The sequence below is a fragment of the Cydia strobilella genome, chromosome 20, assembly GCF_947568885.1.
Source record: "Cydia strobilella chromosome 20, ilCydStro3.1, whole genome shotgun sequence".
Classification (NCBI taxonomy): Eukaryota; Metazoa; Arthropoda; class Insecta; order Lepidoptera; family Tortricidae; genus Cydia; species Cydia strobilella.
The window spans coordinates 7,111,249-7,125,884 of record NC_086060.1 but is presented as its reverse complement, the minus strand read 5'-3'; the positions used below and the strand labels follow the sequence as shown (position 1 = coordinate 7,125,884).

Here is a 14,636-nt window from a genome sequence, read left to right as displayed (position 1 = left end):
AAAAACGCAATTTTAAGCACACAGAATAACCCAGCTTTAATCAAACCTGCACACAAAACAAAGCCTCCAAAAAGTGAAAGACCACATAGCCCTTTCGTGTATTCCCATTTCTTACAAAATAGAATGCTCAGGGTGGACTAATAAGTAACTTGGCCCAGCGAATTCCTACTTATAATAGCAAAGCGCACTTATAAGTACAGTGCTTGGGCGGGACCTGAAAGGAACACAGCATCTATCAACATAGAGATATAACAATATTCCCGATCATATTTCGACGCCAAATTTTTCGAAAAAGTTTATTTAAGGCCAGTGATCAACCAAGCTTCCGACGGTCGGATATTCATAAGGTTACATTGTCGTAGGAGTAGGACAGATAGTCGGCCCGGTTCGAACTTTAAGATACACAAGTCAAACATTACGCCTAGATTACGAAACGTCACTTTTGACACTGACATATCTAATCCATATCGTATCTAGACGTAATATTTGACGTATCTTAAACCCACGGCGTTCGCGTTCGCAAAGAAGACCGCCCACGTAGGACACTCCTATATGTACCCAGGTAGCAAAATGACGTCAAATGACGTCAGCGACGTCATAATGACGTAATAATGCCGTCATTATGACGTCGCTGACGTCATTTTACGTCATTTTGCTACCTGGGTATCAAAGGATTGATTCACCCCGCGCCGCATCGCTTCGCTTCGCGTTCGCGAGTTATTCGCCTACTTATTACGCTGCGACGCTACTGCAACGCTTATCATGGCATCTTGCTTACTGTTGCTACAGTAGAAAGTGCTTCTACATCTACACATGTATTATTCTACATATGTATTAGCAATTTTCAGAATTACCTCGCCTTCGAATTTATCCCAATGCACCTTATCGATTGACTTTATAAGCGATTGCCACTTGGCTAAAACTGACAAGCATTTGGAACAGCCAACCGTACCCTTATATAGAGCCGATTAGTTACACACTGTCACAAGGGATCAGCCCGAAAAGGGTACGTAAACGAGGTTCTGCCGACCGTAATCGAGTTAGCGGTATGATTCATGCGTGTTGGTAGCACTGGGGCTTTTAAAAGATGGAACACAGGCAAAAAATCTATTTAGTTATTGGATTTTTTTCCGAATATTTTGGGAAATGTGCCTAGTCTCTAGAGTCCGCCTGAGCTCACCGTGCACACTGAGTTATTATTAGGTAGAAATTGTCGCAATCACAACCTGTACTACGCAACCAAAACGTCGTACGCGCCGTATAATTCATGGCGCTTAGGTATACACGAACCACGCTACGGCATAGTGGCATTCCGTATTGGTTTTTGGCAGCTCGCGATCGTGACATCATAAGCCCTTTTCCCCGTCCTAGCTTCTGCCCACACAATTTCACCTGCGTTATTTACGTAGAATCTTCGAGACTGAAACTGTCTCACGGTGCGTAAAAATACCTAACAGAGGTAGAAATTACTTTTGCGTTTATAATATTAGTAGGACTAGGTAGATAAAGAACAGTCAAGGCCATAAATATAAATAAATAAATACATTCCCAAAGTTTCAAAAATATGTGTACGCTCTTACACCTTAGACAATATAGTCGTGTTCACATATTTTTGAGCCATTTGTATGGATCGATATTTTTGCCTTCGACTGCACAAAGGTACATGCATTGGGGCGAATAGGTATAACTTGCGCGTTTACTAGACACATGACAAATTTCTTCTCTCTTAGGGACTCCTTATTAGTCCTTATACATGTTTCTGTTCATTCACGAATCCTAAACTTCATCTATATCCATGTACAAACTACAGAGACCAAACCAATTTTCTTACAGGGCCAACCTCAGATTACACAGTGGTCCGAACGATGACAGCGCGGGGACAAAATTTTAATGAGCCAAATGAGCGAGCGTGCGGGTAATCGCCCACTGTGTCATGTGAACCTCTCACGGGCATAATTAACTCGCTCATAAACGAGTGGTTTTGTACGAAATTATGGTTCAACTGCTATAGGACACGAAACTATATGTAACTTAAATTGTTACATAAGATATTATCTTGAAATAGCTTTTTAACTATTTCAAACCTTGATGCGAAGTGATTGAGCCTCTTAGAGCGAATGGACAATAACATTTTAGTAATCAAAGCGAATCGGTTTATAAATAACAGACTTTTGTGGTATCATACAATCTCCTTCTTTTTAGACGTCGGTTAAATCTAATTTTTTGTTTATATTTGTATTAAGGATTTTGTTTTTGAAACTGTCGCCTAATCGATTCAGAAATCACGAAGTAATAATGTTAATAATAGTTGAGTAGTAGAAATCACACTGACAATTCCGAGTAAGTAAGAACATATGTACGACAATTTTATCTACAGTGATAAATGATATATAAAAAACCACGATGATAGCTTATAGAATACAAGTATAAGCAATGTTAGTCTGTGCAACACGTACATATAAATATAGGTATGTTACTCATTGTCATTACAAAGATGCAGAGATCAGTTATAACTATTGTTGGAAATTAAAGTAACATGCCCTGTATAAATAACAGCTTTCAATGGTCCCAGTTCAAATGAATCGATACTTGTAACATAGTTAAATGAAACAAGTAAGTATCTTATCAAGTTATCATCAATAGGTAAGTAGGTATCAGGATCAATACGAGTTTTTGATACTCAACAGACACAGCGCAGTTCCAACCTAAATCTACAATAGCTACCTGAAACTGCCCAGTTCAACTCAGACCCCCCCCCCTCCTCCCCCTTCCCCCGAGTTTTTGTATCCGTAGAAACAAAATTTAATATTTAATCCATTCTTTATACCCCAGTACTTGACTTACAAGCTGAAGAGAAACACTACCGGGATAACGACAAAGAGCATTGCAACATTAGCAACAAATAGCATAAAATGCTGCCATTGTGCCAGCCATACTTGGAGGCGTATTCGGATTTTAAAAATATGATTTTGATGGTAATAGTATATACATCTTACGCAAAATTGCACTCATTCATCATTAGCAATAAGGTTTTCTCAATAAATAATTCTTATTCTTATCTCGCTCACAGATATTGGTATGAGAGAGACGCAGTGAGCTCAACCTCCAACCAAACCCAACGTTTGTAAATTCTGCATATGCCTCCAGCGCAAAATGCAGCCTGAACCTGTATCCCGATTGCACTGCGCTTTCATCCGCTGAATATAATATGAGTATTCCCGATTCGATTGCGTCCGTAACTAGTGGGAATTGGTTCCCGCTTGTTGCGTGAAATATGCATGGGATTTTGTCCGTTCATTTTTTCGTTTGCACCACTGTGTGTGTAATTGAAAAATGTTGGTTGCTTGGTAATTGCGTTCCGGTGTCCGTCTAGGTATAAATTAGCTGGAGGCTATTCGTTTGGATAGGTGTGATTGCTTTCGAGGTTCAATGATATTCCGGGGAGGGCGAGATCATGATGTAAATGTCTCAATGTATGACACTCTAATATCAAGTCAAGTCAAGTCATAGAGAAGGTAAAAGAGATAAAAGCACAGAGAGTATGGGAAGAAAAGGCTGGATGCAGACAGTCGAAGATGATGATTAAAGGTATAGATCACAGGAGAACCAGGTATCTTTTGAAACTAGGTAAGAGCAGTCTAAAACTACTGACAGGTATCATTACAGGTCATAACACTCTCAATAGACACCTTAAGATAATGGAAATTATTAGAGACGCCTCCTGTCCACATTGTGGTAAGGAGGAGACTAGCTTTCACTTACTAGCGGAGTGTATTATGTATGCGGCACCGCGATATAATACATTCGGTAGAGACACGCTGAAAGAGAATGAACTAAAGGACGTCGAACTTAAAGATGTCCTTCTGTTCTGCAGGAAAACAAGAAGATTTGAGGAGAATAGTGTGGAAATGCCGCCGGGACCGTAACCTGCAGCTCCAACTTCAGGGAACTGGGCTAAATAAACGCGACGCGCGAACGACAGCCCGCGGCGTCCCTACACTACATCTGCTACATCTACATGACACTCTAATTCTAATGGATACTTGTATTGTCACCGTCACCTCTGTTGCATATTAAGATTTAAGATTAAAGGTGCCACATACTCGTATACATAAGGGAGTTATATCTAGCACTATCAATATATATACTTATAAAATAGTGATTGAAACATTTAACGTAATATTTATTAAAGCCCAGTTTTACCATATCTTAACCTAACTAAATGCCATTTTCTTCCGAAGAAACGGCTAAAGATGGCTTACTTAATAAGGATCTTCAGAGAATGATTAAGTAAGCCATTTTTACTATTTTTTGTTAAATCGTGCAATAAAGCTATAAATTGCGTTTGAGTGCATTCTTTATCATATTAAAAGATAAATATGTGTCTCTTCATATTACCATTTAACCTCATCCACTGTGCAGTCACAAAACTGCTGTACAAAACAAACATCTCTTCCCCAGTCGGGGGAGAAAAGACGAATGCCTGACGTCTAATTGGTCCGCCCTGGGAATTCTAGCGTTCCATCACTCGGGCCCGCGTTTGTCCGCGCCTTGGATTTGAACCACTGTGCACTTGATTTAGTGACGAGCGAAATTTTCACTTCTAATATTTATGTGCGCTATTTGTCTCTGTTTGCTGGGTTTAGAATATGGATATCCCTATTCTAAACCCAGCACACAGAGACAAATAATATAGGTTAAAATGGGTCTCTATTGTTGGACATAATTATTGAAAGTCATAATGTAATGATTGTCATATTATCATTAGTCGTAATTTGGTTTTTCTCAGAAACGCGTAACTTTTCAGGATTGCCATAAAACAAACCTAACCAAACCTAACTTATCTATAGGATAACCCGAGAAAATCCTGAAAAGTTAGCGGTTTCAGAATTATGACTAATGCTGATAATATGACAATCATTACATTATGACTTTCAATAATTATGTCAAACAAACGGACCCCGTTAAGGATATTTTGTCAATAAATGCTTTTTGAGATAACCATTTATAATACGATTTATGTACATAATTATAAATGACAAGTACAAATAGTCTCGTGCATTTTATTTCGTGTAAAGTATTTTTTTACTCAGTTGTACCTAATAGGTACCTAACACAAACCTACCTAAAAGATCTCGAATACAATCGTATCGCTGTAAACAGAAAAGTCTATGTAATTTTATGGTGATAACTTTTTCCACTTGTCTTTTACAATTAAACCACTGTGCGCTTTCTTAGAGTATAATAGTTATAAGGGATTTAATTAGGTACGCCTTTAAAATATCAAGAACACCAGCATTCGCAATAAAACAAAACAACAAACTTAATTTTCTCTCCCTGTCAAATATCAATAAAAACATTTTCTAAAACGGTTATCCAAAAGTGCTAACAGTGAAAAGGGTTTTCGAGTGAATTCCATAAAGGGATTACGCTAAAGCCCTTCACTGTTAATTTGCTTATTAATTTTTCTTCGCGATAATCTTCAGTATAATTACTTTTTTCACTGGTGGCAATTCAGCCGTCATGTTTTATTTTTTAATTAAATTTTAAATAGCCCATTGTTGTACACAGTTAAGAAGAGTCTCCGGCAAGCTCTGTTCTCCATACAAACGGAGCTCCACTCAAGTCACATTTTAAAACGAGTAGCGAGATTGCTCTGAAACTTTGTACTTACAAAAGGATAAGGTATAATATATCTATGTCTGTAATTAGTTTATGTAGCTTCAGATACCATAATAAAAAAATACAGCTAATTTAATTTTTTCATACGAAACTTGTTTTTCTCTATTTCGTTTGTTTTATAAATTGGAGCTGTATAAACTAATTTCAGACCTAGATATACCTCATGACATTGTATGTGCAAAGTTTCATTACAATTACAATCCAACACGTAGTTTTAAAATGAGAGCGGAACTACGTTTGTATGGGAAGGTGCAATTCGGCCGAGCTTGCCGGAATATGTAATTGTTTCTGTATTGTTTGATTTATCTCTATGTGAGAAAATGGCTATTGATAATCGTGGACTGTATCAGATCAATAATTAGAGGATCAAGATTTATCAAGATTTGCAATGGCAGAATGTGGAGTTCCACATTCATCGTGTAACTATACAAAACATGACGTTTATAATGGCAAAACAATTTTTCTCTAGCCGCCCACAAAATGCACTTTTGATTTTGTCAAAATAGTATTTTATACAATCGTGATATAATAGAGAGCTTTTCAGTCGAGTACCGTGTTTAGGCCACGAAGCTTGCTGAGTGGCCTATTGAAGGTACGAGATTGTAAAGCTTGATTACATCACTATTGTATACAATACTTTTTCTACGATTCATCTGTTAATACTTTTTCTACTATAAAACCCAAATAATTAAAGAAAGGTAAGTATCTCAGTAGTACAAAAGACAAACGCGTGAAATAGTCACGCGTTGGTGTCATTTCCACTGGACCGCGGCGCCACGTAATTAGTCAAATTTATTATAGTTGATTAAACTTGCAATTTTGCCTTACAACCTAAAAAAATCAAATAAAAGTCACACCTGAACGAAGATATTAGTTAAATTTGGACCATAGTTGGGAGCTTTTGGAGTATAGTTGAGAGGTTTTACGGTACTGTTAGTCTTGTCCCGAACAAAATAAGCTATGTTAGTCTTAGGTATACTATGCCTTTATCGATTTTTTTTCATGAATTCAGTACTTTAAAATATAAAGCTCATAATTACTGGCCGCATGGCAAGGAAGCGTAGGGATGGACGTATGGCCACGCGTTGGGCGGACAGAGTAACGTCAGTGACAAACGCCACACTGCAGGCTAGCATGCACTGGGCCCAAGACAGAGCGGCCTGGAGAGCATTGGTGAAGAGTGTCCACACTCGTCACGTCCCTCAGCCATGAGCTTACGACAAGGAAGAAGAAAATATAAATACATTTTTAGCTCGATAGATTACCAATCGGATAAGGTGACGTGGGTCGGATTTAGCTTGCAAGATTTGACCGGAACAAGCATATTAGGTATAAACAAACAAACATTGCATAAAAGCTTGAAATATCCGCGAGATCAAGCAATAAATAGATTTGTACTTGTTATAACGGTAAAGACTGGGATTTGAACTCAATTCTTTTACCATCGAAACTGTGCCATCTCTTAACGCTTTTTAATATCACCAGAATCCTAATCTGTATAAAGCCACATAAACATCAATATAATATCCCCCGGGTACTCTCGTAAGTGAAAATATGCACAGTGAAATACGGCCCGGTTTATAGGCCATCGCGTTATGGATTGGCCATAAAATATATCAACGGGTATTTTTATGTGAACATGTTTTAGGGAAGATATAAATGTCTATTGATAGGTCATGTTTAGTAGTTTGATATTATTATGTCTTATTTTTCAAGAAAATTGTATGTTGTATTGTTGTTTGGCTAGCTTTTACCTAATTAGTGACATGACACGGTCGCACGTGTCCGCTTCATCTTGACAAGCTTGACACACAGATACGCCTACAAGGTTAGTATAGTTTGACTCATAAATACATCGACCTTGCAATAGATGGCACTAAAAATGTCTAACTTCATCCTGCTCAGTAACGCCATCTAGTTTATTAGTGAGTAACTAAAGGTACCGGCAACGATAATAAATTTTAAGTGAGGTTAAAATCTGAGTATGAAGAGAGCACTTATGTCTTTAATTCTCTTTGGCTCCAGTTCCAGTTAGCGTTGCTCATTGCATCTTTCGTTAACCCTCGCCATCAGCTCCGTCCACCCGCGCCAGCTACAGGACGCCCTTTTTGTTTCTGGGTGTTGTGAGTCGAGTGGTGAATTGTCCTAAAAGTGTTAAGATATTGACAGAAAATATAAAGAATGGTTTAACATCCTGTCATAATTACGCTTAATATCTAAAACCAAAAACCAACTCACTCAAAGATATATTTACCTAATGGGGCCTTTACACGGGCCATATTTTCAGTACAGTATGTGGCCGGCAATTATTGGTGTCTTTCTCTAACATGTGCGTAAGAGAGGGACACCAATAGTTGCCGGCCACATATTGCAGTGAAAATGTGCCCCGTCTACAGGCCCCTTTAGACAAATTCAGCCAGAAATTTATTTTTCATAAATATTCTGTTTTATGAGACGTTCCCGCTTTAATCGCGGTTCCTATCTACTCAACAATTGTCTATCCCGCTAAAAGCATAAAAACCTGTTAAAAACCCTACGCTTTTCGCGCTTCAATTTCAATAAAAGAAGGCATAAAATAAAAACATAACCGAAAGGGGAAACAGGGGCAAATATCACTAAGAACATAACCCCTTATCGTATCATCGCATATCGAAACGCGTCAAATTTTCATAACGCAGTGCCTCCCCGAGGAAATGCGGTGGGGAAAGTGGGGCGGGTTGGACGTTTGAGTGTATCGATGATCGTTGGGAAATATGAAAAGAGCAGGCGTCGGATACGTTTTCTGAAATGTTTTCGTGTTAAATTTATTGACGGGTGTCTAGATTCTAAAAGCATATTATGACTTGGAAAATATGGCAAAACTGTCGAAATTCTTATTCAAGGTATAAATACATTATCTCTTATATTGTAAGTACTTTAACTACCAGCTTAGGTACCACGCTTTGACATATTGTTATTGGCAATTGCAAACAACAGCTTGTAACTAAGGGCCTTGTTAGTTGAGGGCTATTTTGTAACATTAATCAATTTACGCGTAGCTATACAAGTTTTGTTATTTTAATACTATCATTGTACCGTATGAATTATTATAATGTTTAATGGCATAATGTTACATTTCAAGACATTGCACAAGTAACGAATTAAAATATGCATCTACCTATGAGTACGTTACTCCTGAAAGTCCTGAATTGAAAAATTATGTTTTTAATTGATAAAGACACTTTTATAGGTATTAGGTACTTTAAAAAACACTTATATTTAACATGTTTTTAGAAAATAATTTATAATACAATTTGACGCTATTCTTATATTTATTATTCTTTTTCGCCTTTTATCCTCGAATCCGACGGTTATCGCAACGCGAACAATCATTTTTATTTTTATATCGTTTTATTTAATTTACTTTAATTGATGATTATTTTAATGACGATTTTAATAACTGTAAGTTACTTTATTAGACCGCGCCGCTTCGCTTCGCGTTCGCGCCTAGATCGCTCACCTAGGACACTTCCATACGTATTAAAAACGGTTTGTTTCATTCCTCGCCGCGTCACGCCGCGCCGCGCCGCCGCATCGACCTAATATGAATGTTAATGACTTTTGACATGTAAAATTTGTAATTTTATGAATAAAGGAATATGAATATGAATATCTATTCTCAGGCCGTAATATGTAGGTACGGTCAAATAATTTAATTTCCAACCCATTTGGTACCTTGTCACAGTGATAATTAATATAAAAGTCGCTGTCGGATACCTCATACTGTTGTCACTGTGACAAGGTACAAAATGGGTCGGAAATGAAATTATTTGACTACATAATATTTCGTATCAATAAATATCATATAAAGGATGCATAGTTTCAAAGAATGTATTTTATTTGCTATCTTCTGCTTATCTCTGAAAGCATTATTTGTTTCATACACCGTCGGCTTTTCAGAAGAATCACAACTCACAAGTCTTACCTAAGCCTTCACTGAAAGAAATGTTCGCATAACAGTAACAAAATATTTTGTTACAACTTACAGATTTTTTTTGGAACATCGATATTGATATAAATATGAATATTGCTGAATTGTCATTTACTGTTGAATGAATGTTTAAATTTAATGGCAAAGCAATGATACTAAAGATAGGATGGAATTAATTTACCGATCAAAATAATTCTTATTCTGATATAAATCAAAACATTTTTTAAATTAGCGCCCAGTACATACATAATCGTACATCGTAGATGGGATAAACCGTTTTTATACTGCAAAAGTTGGTTAAGGTATCTCCTAATTAACTATAACTTAGGTATAAAATACTAACATTAGATTAAGATTTTGCTTGTATTACTAACACTCTATGGATGTATTTGTTTGTCCGAAATAAAGAAATTTTGTTTATTTTATTTATTTATTTATTTTAATAACAAATCTTCCGTGAGACACAGGACATATTAAATATAAATAACGGGTCACTCACGTATTTTAAGTCCAAAAACGCTCGACATTTTATTTTATTTATATTTTATACCCTCGTCCAGTTCCAGACTTTAATCGATTCCAAGAGTAGACTGGGAACTACTTAACAAAAACGTATCGGCCGGTCGTAATTGAAGGTGTCTGCGGACTGTGGTCCAGTAATAGGACGAGGAAACGGCCCATTACCGGAACGACCGGCCATTGCGACAATTACCCTCTCTATTGATTCGGTCGCAAATCGGTGATAGAAAGTACTGTTACGAGAGGGCTTCCAAATACCGGACTAATCGGAATACCGGTATTAATACCGAAACTCTCTTCATTAATCCCGGGATCCCGGTATTTATTATGATTTAGGAGTTTTATTAAAACGCTCGACCATCATGTCATCGCGGACCTAGGACGCGGCCGCCGCGCCGCGCCGCTTCGCGGTGAAATCCCGCCGCGCCGCACTGCTTCGCATTCGCGACTCGCGACTACCTATATCGTTTACGTTGAACGCGACCTTACCAGAGATAGCAGTGTTACTATGGCTTTTACAATTTTAGTACCTACATATTAAACTTAAACAGGAATTAATAAGCAACGTAAGAAAATAAGTACTTGCGCTAGTTTAAGCTCTGAATAACAATTTTCCAAGCTACATGTTACAAATGTTTTAACCTTCTTTTATATAAAGTCATGATTAGTACGTATTACTTTACAATCTTGCATGTACTTTATGAATATTAATTGAGATGGTTAAGTTAGCATTACCCTGTATCTGGCACTGGCCATTTCTGGACTTCATTGCACCTAATTTATACAGAAATGTAGAACTATAATATTATATGGTACCATTTGAATATTAAGAGTGGCTTTCATAATGCTTATAACTTGAATACAAGCTGAAGTCTTTTTACGCGTAAAAATATCTACCGTTCCCCAATAACTAACTTAACTAACTTTACAAAAAGAGATACATGTATAATTATGTCAATGTATAAAAAACAATTAGAGCGCGGAAGAAAACTACCCAATACTACAACTTATTTATTGTCCACAAGTTTAACATTTTATTAAGTAGATTACTTTTAATAATAGCAACGTTATTTTTAGTATTTTCGGTGGTTTTTCTTCCATTGATAAAAATGTTTTGCACTTCACTCAAATAACAGTCACACTACTACCTATAAAAAAAAGTCAAACACCTAATATCATTACAATTTACTTACCAGACTTACCTACTATATTAATCTCAAGCCTTTATCATTTTAGAAATTATCGATTGAAAAGATACCTAATCGTCGGCAGCACGCTACCAAGCAACACCTTTTTACCGAAAAAATATATCTCCTGTGCACTATTTTGCCAAAATTTACCCATTATCTGAATTATTTCCGGTGTCAATAACATACACCAAACCAAAAGCACATAAGAGACAAAATACTACTTTCATTTTAATCTTCACGTTATCGGCACAAGATTAAAATCTCAATGAAGTATCTCGACATGTATTTTTTACTTTTTAAAGTGGCCGTGTTGATTGCTGCACATCCGAGTGGGACACAGAGTAGGTGGTCGCAAAAAAATGAGGAAAAAAGCGGAACTCACACGCGCCGTACCGCTATTAGCGCAGTTCGTAAATCACAGGCAATTGCCGTTTGAGTGTGATGCAAATTGCTTGTTTTTGTAATTCGAAGAACTAAATCTAGCTATTTTTGAGGAAATTTTCATTTTTATTGAATGACTATTGCGGTTTGCGTTTTGAACTTGAAGAAATTATTGTCGTCGTTAAATTAAAATAAACCTTAATTACCTACCCAAGTGCATAATTATTGTATGTCATTTGAACATGACTTAAAAATATTATGGGATAACTTGGTATTAGTTACTGTTATATTTATTTTGGTGGCTCTAAAGTATTATGTAGACAATTACTTAGTTACATATTGTACAATTTTATTCCAACATCAACATAAACGAAAAAAAAGTGAATCGGTTTTGACATTGCGCACGGAAACGACCCACTTTTCGCCTATCCCCTTTAATCCAGAATCCAATTGAGGTAGCTAATATTTCCGGTGACTAAACACAAAGCGGAACTATTACACTGGCACTACAAAAACACACACAAAAAAGGGTCTGCGACAAATTACAGGGCGCCAACAATCCCGACACAAAAAATGAAAAAACACACTTACGCGCCTTTTGTGTGTCATCGCACGCGACGGGACGAGGCGAGCAAAATCACGCTAAAGTATAACCTTTCTTATTTCTGGGAATCTAATTCGAGTTTATTTTTAATTTTTAGGAAAATAACAAGCCTATTTATTTTTGTCATTTACACACAAATTATTAGACTTTTTAAAATAGACCGAGAACTGATTCCATTGTGCTTAGCTTACCTGGTATGAATTTCTTTAGATTTCTTACACCTTTTTTTTGTCATTACAAAGGCTCAATTTCAACTAAAATAAATACAAACAAACTTAGAGAAAGTGATTCACGCATTGTTGTGTTGAGATAAAACATGCATGCATGTTTTATCTCGGAACTTTTTTGCTGTTTACTCTCAAATTCTTTTCTTCGACAGCACTGTTAACAAAATTTATGATCCTGACCTTATTTTATTTAAAGTGAGTTGTAAGATAAAAGTTTTACGGTTAGTTAAGTAAACAACCACTTAAGTGTGGCTTTTAAGTAGTTATCTAATGAGGGAGGCCAGCCAATAAACGAGAGTGAAGGATCGATATGAGGGACATGTATTAGGAGGAATATTTTAATTTTAAGTGGAGAAGATTGAGTAGGAAAGCGGACCTTGGCGCTAGCGCTAGGCCGGGAAATCGCTAGGTTGAAGATTTTAATTTTTAAGTGTGCACAACTGCACATAGACTTGTCAGAAATCGTTGAAAATGTATTTAGGCGGTTGTGGTATTTAAATAGGTATATTGGACAACGGATAAATGATTGACATATGTTACAACCGTAAAATAAAATATCAGGGCCTTTCTTATTAAGTTTATAAACAATAGAAAGCCGAAATCGTTACAAAATGCAATGACACAATTTCCGCGTACCTATGTATTTTTTAAATATTTGTATGCTTTTCTTATCACGGAACAATGGTGTTCCGGACCTTTAGGAGGCGTGCGCGGCTCTTTTGACACTTTAGTGAAATGTAAGGGTATTACACCGAGCGGACGCTGCCCTTGCCCGTGTCATGGGACGCACGCCGCACGCAGAAGCAGCACCCGCTAGGCTAGGGTGTAACGCAGCGTACAACTCTTGAACGCCAAGCGATGCGGCGCGACGTGACGCGGCGAGGAATAAAACAAAAGCGTCCTAGGTGAGCGATCTAGGTGCGAACACGAAGCGAAGCGGCGCGGACTAAGTGTGGATGGACTAAGTACCGAGCTATGGGATAAAAAACCGGACGCCTGACTAATAAAACGGTATGCTATTTTATTTCATAAAGGACATCTATAACATTCATTTGATCTGATAAACAAAATAAAGCAGACACCATCGCCATCATTAAGATACGTCAAGCCTCGGTGAACAGCCGCTGTCACCGCAAATCTCACAAACCGACAGGGAAGTGGTCGGGCTACTGGGGCTTCAACTAAATAAAAAAACCGGCCAAGTGCGAGTCGGACTCGCGTTCCAAGGGTTCCGTACATTACACAATTTTTAACAATGTATTTTTAGTGTTCCGTGCAAAACTTTGTTTTGACAAACGGAACACTTATTTTATGTGAAACGTGAGTTTTTAAAAACCCGTTGGGTCGGATCAAAAACTAAGTAATTAAGTCCGACTCACGCTTGACTGCACATTTCTAATAAGTTTTCCTGTCATCTATAGATAAAGATCTATTTTGTGTATTTTTTTCAAAATTTTAGACCCCGTAGTTTCGGAGATAAAGGGGGGGAAATGGTCATTTTTTGCCTATTTTCTTATATAACTTCTAAATTGTTTATAAAAAATTTTATTTGAGATTGTCACAATGAGCTCTTTCATTTGATATATAACACGATATAGTTTGAAAAACTTTATTTTTAATTTTCTCATTTACCCCCCAAAAGGTGGCCCCCATGTTTAAAATTCACTTGTTTACGTTACATGTCTGTCTTTGGGTCACAAACTTACATATGTGTACCAAATTTCAACTTAATTGGTCCAGTAGTTTCGGAGAAAATAGGCTGTGACAGACGGACAGACAGACAGACAGACGCACGAGTGATCCTATAAGGGTTCCGTTTTTTCCTTTTGAGGTACGGAACCCTAAAAAACAAACCAAACTGGGTAAAAAGTTGTATAACCGCAGAAGTTTAAAATCTAAGTTCGCCTACTCCAAGAACAAATTACTCTTAGAATAAATTAAACTACTTTCTATGGAAATATTTTAATTTGTGTTTTTTTTAAGTAGACACACTATACTAATATTTAAACTATGAACCGAAATTAATTTCATTCATTGATACTGTTTTGCATCGTATATGACAT

At 36.9% G+C, this 14,636-nt stretch overlaps 2 protein-coding genes across 3 annotated transcripts in view; both read right to left on the bottom strand.

Moving 5' to 3' along the window:
* The window catches only part of LOC134750524 (BTB/POZ domain-containing protein KCTD9), a 512,667-nt gene that overhangs the window by 404,757 nt on the left and 93,274 nt on the right, over nt 1-14,636 (bottom strand). The gene's annotated exons all lie outside the window — the stretch shown is intronic.
* The window catches only part of LOC134750644 (T-cell leukemia homeobox protein 3), a 43,979-nt gene that overhangs the window by 26,869 nt on the left and 2,474 nt on the right, over nt 1-14,636 (bottom strand). The window lies entirely within an intron of this gene.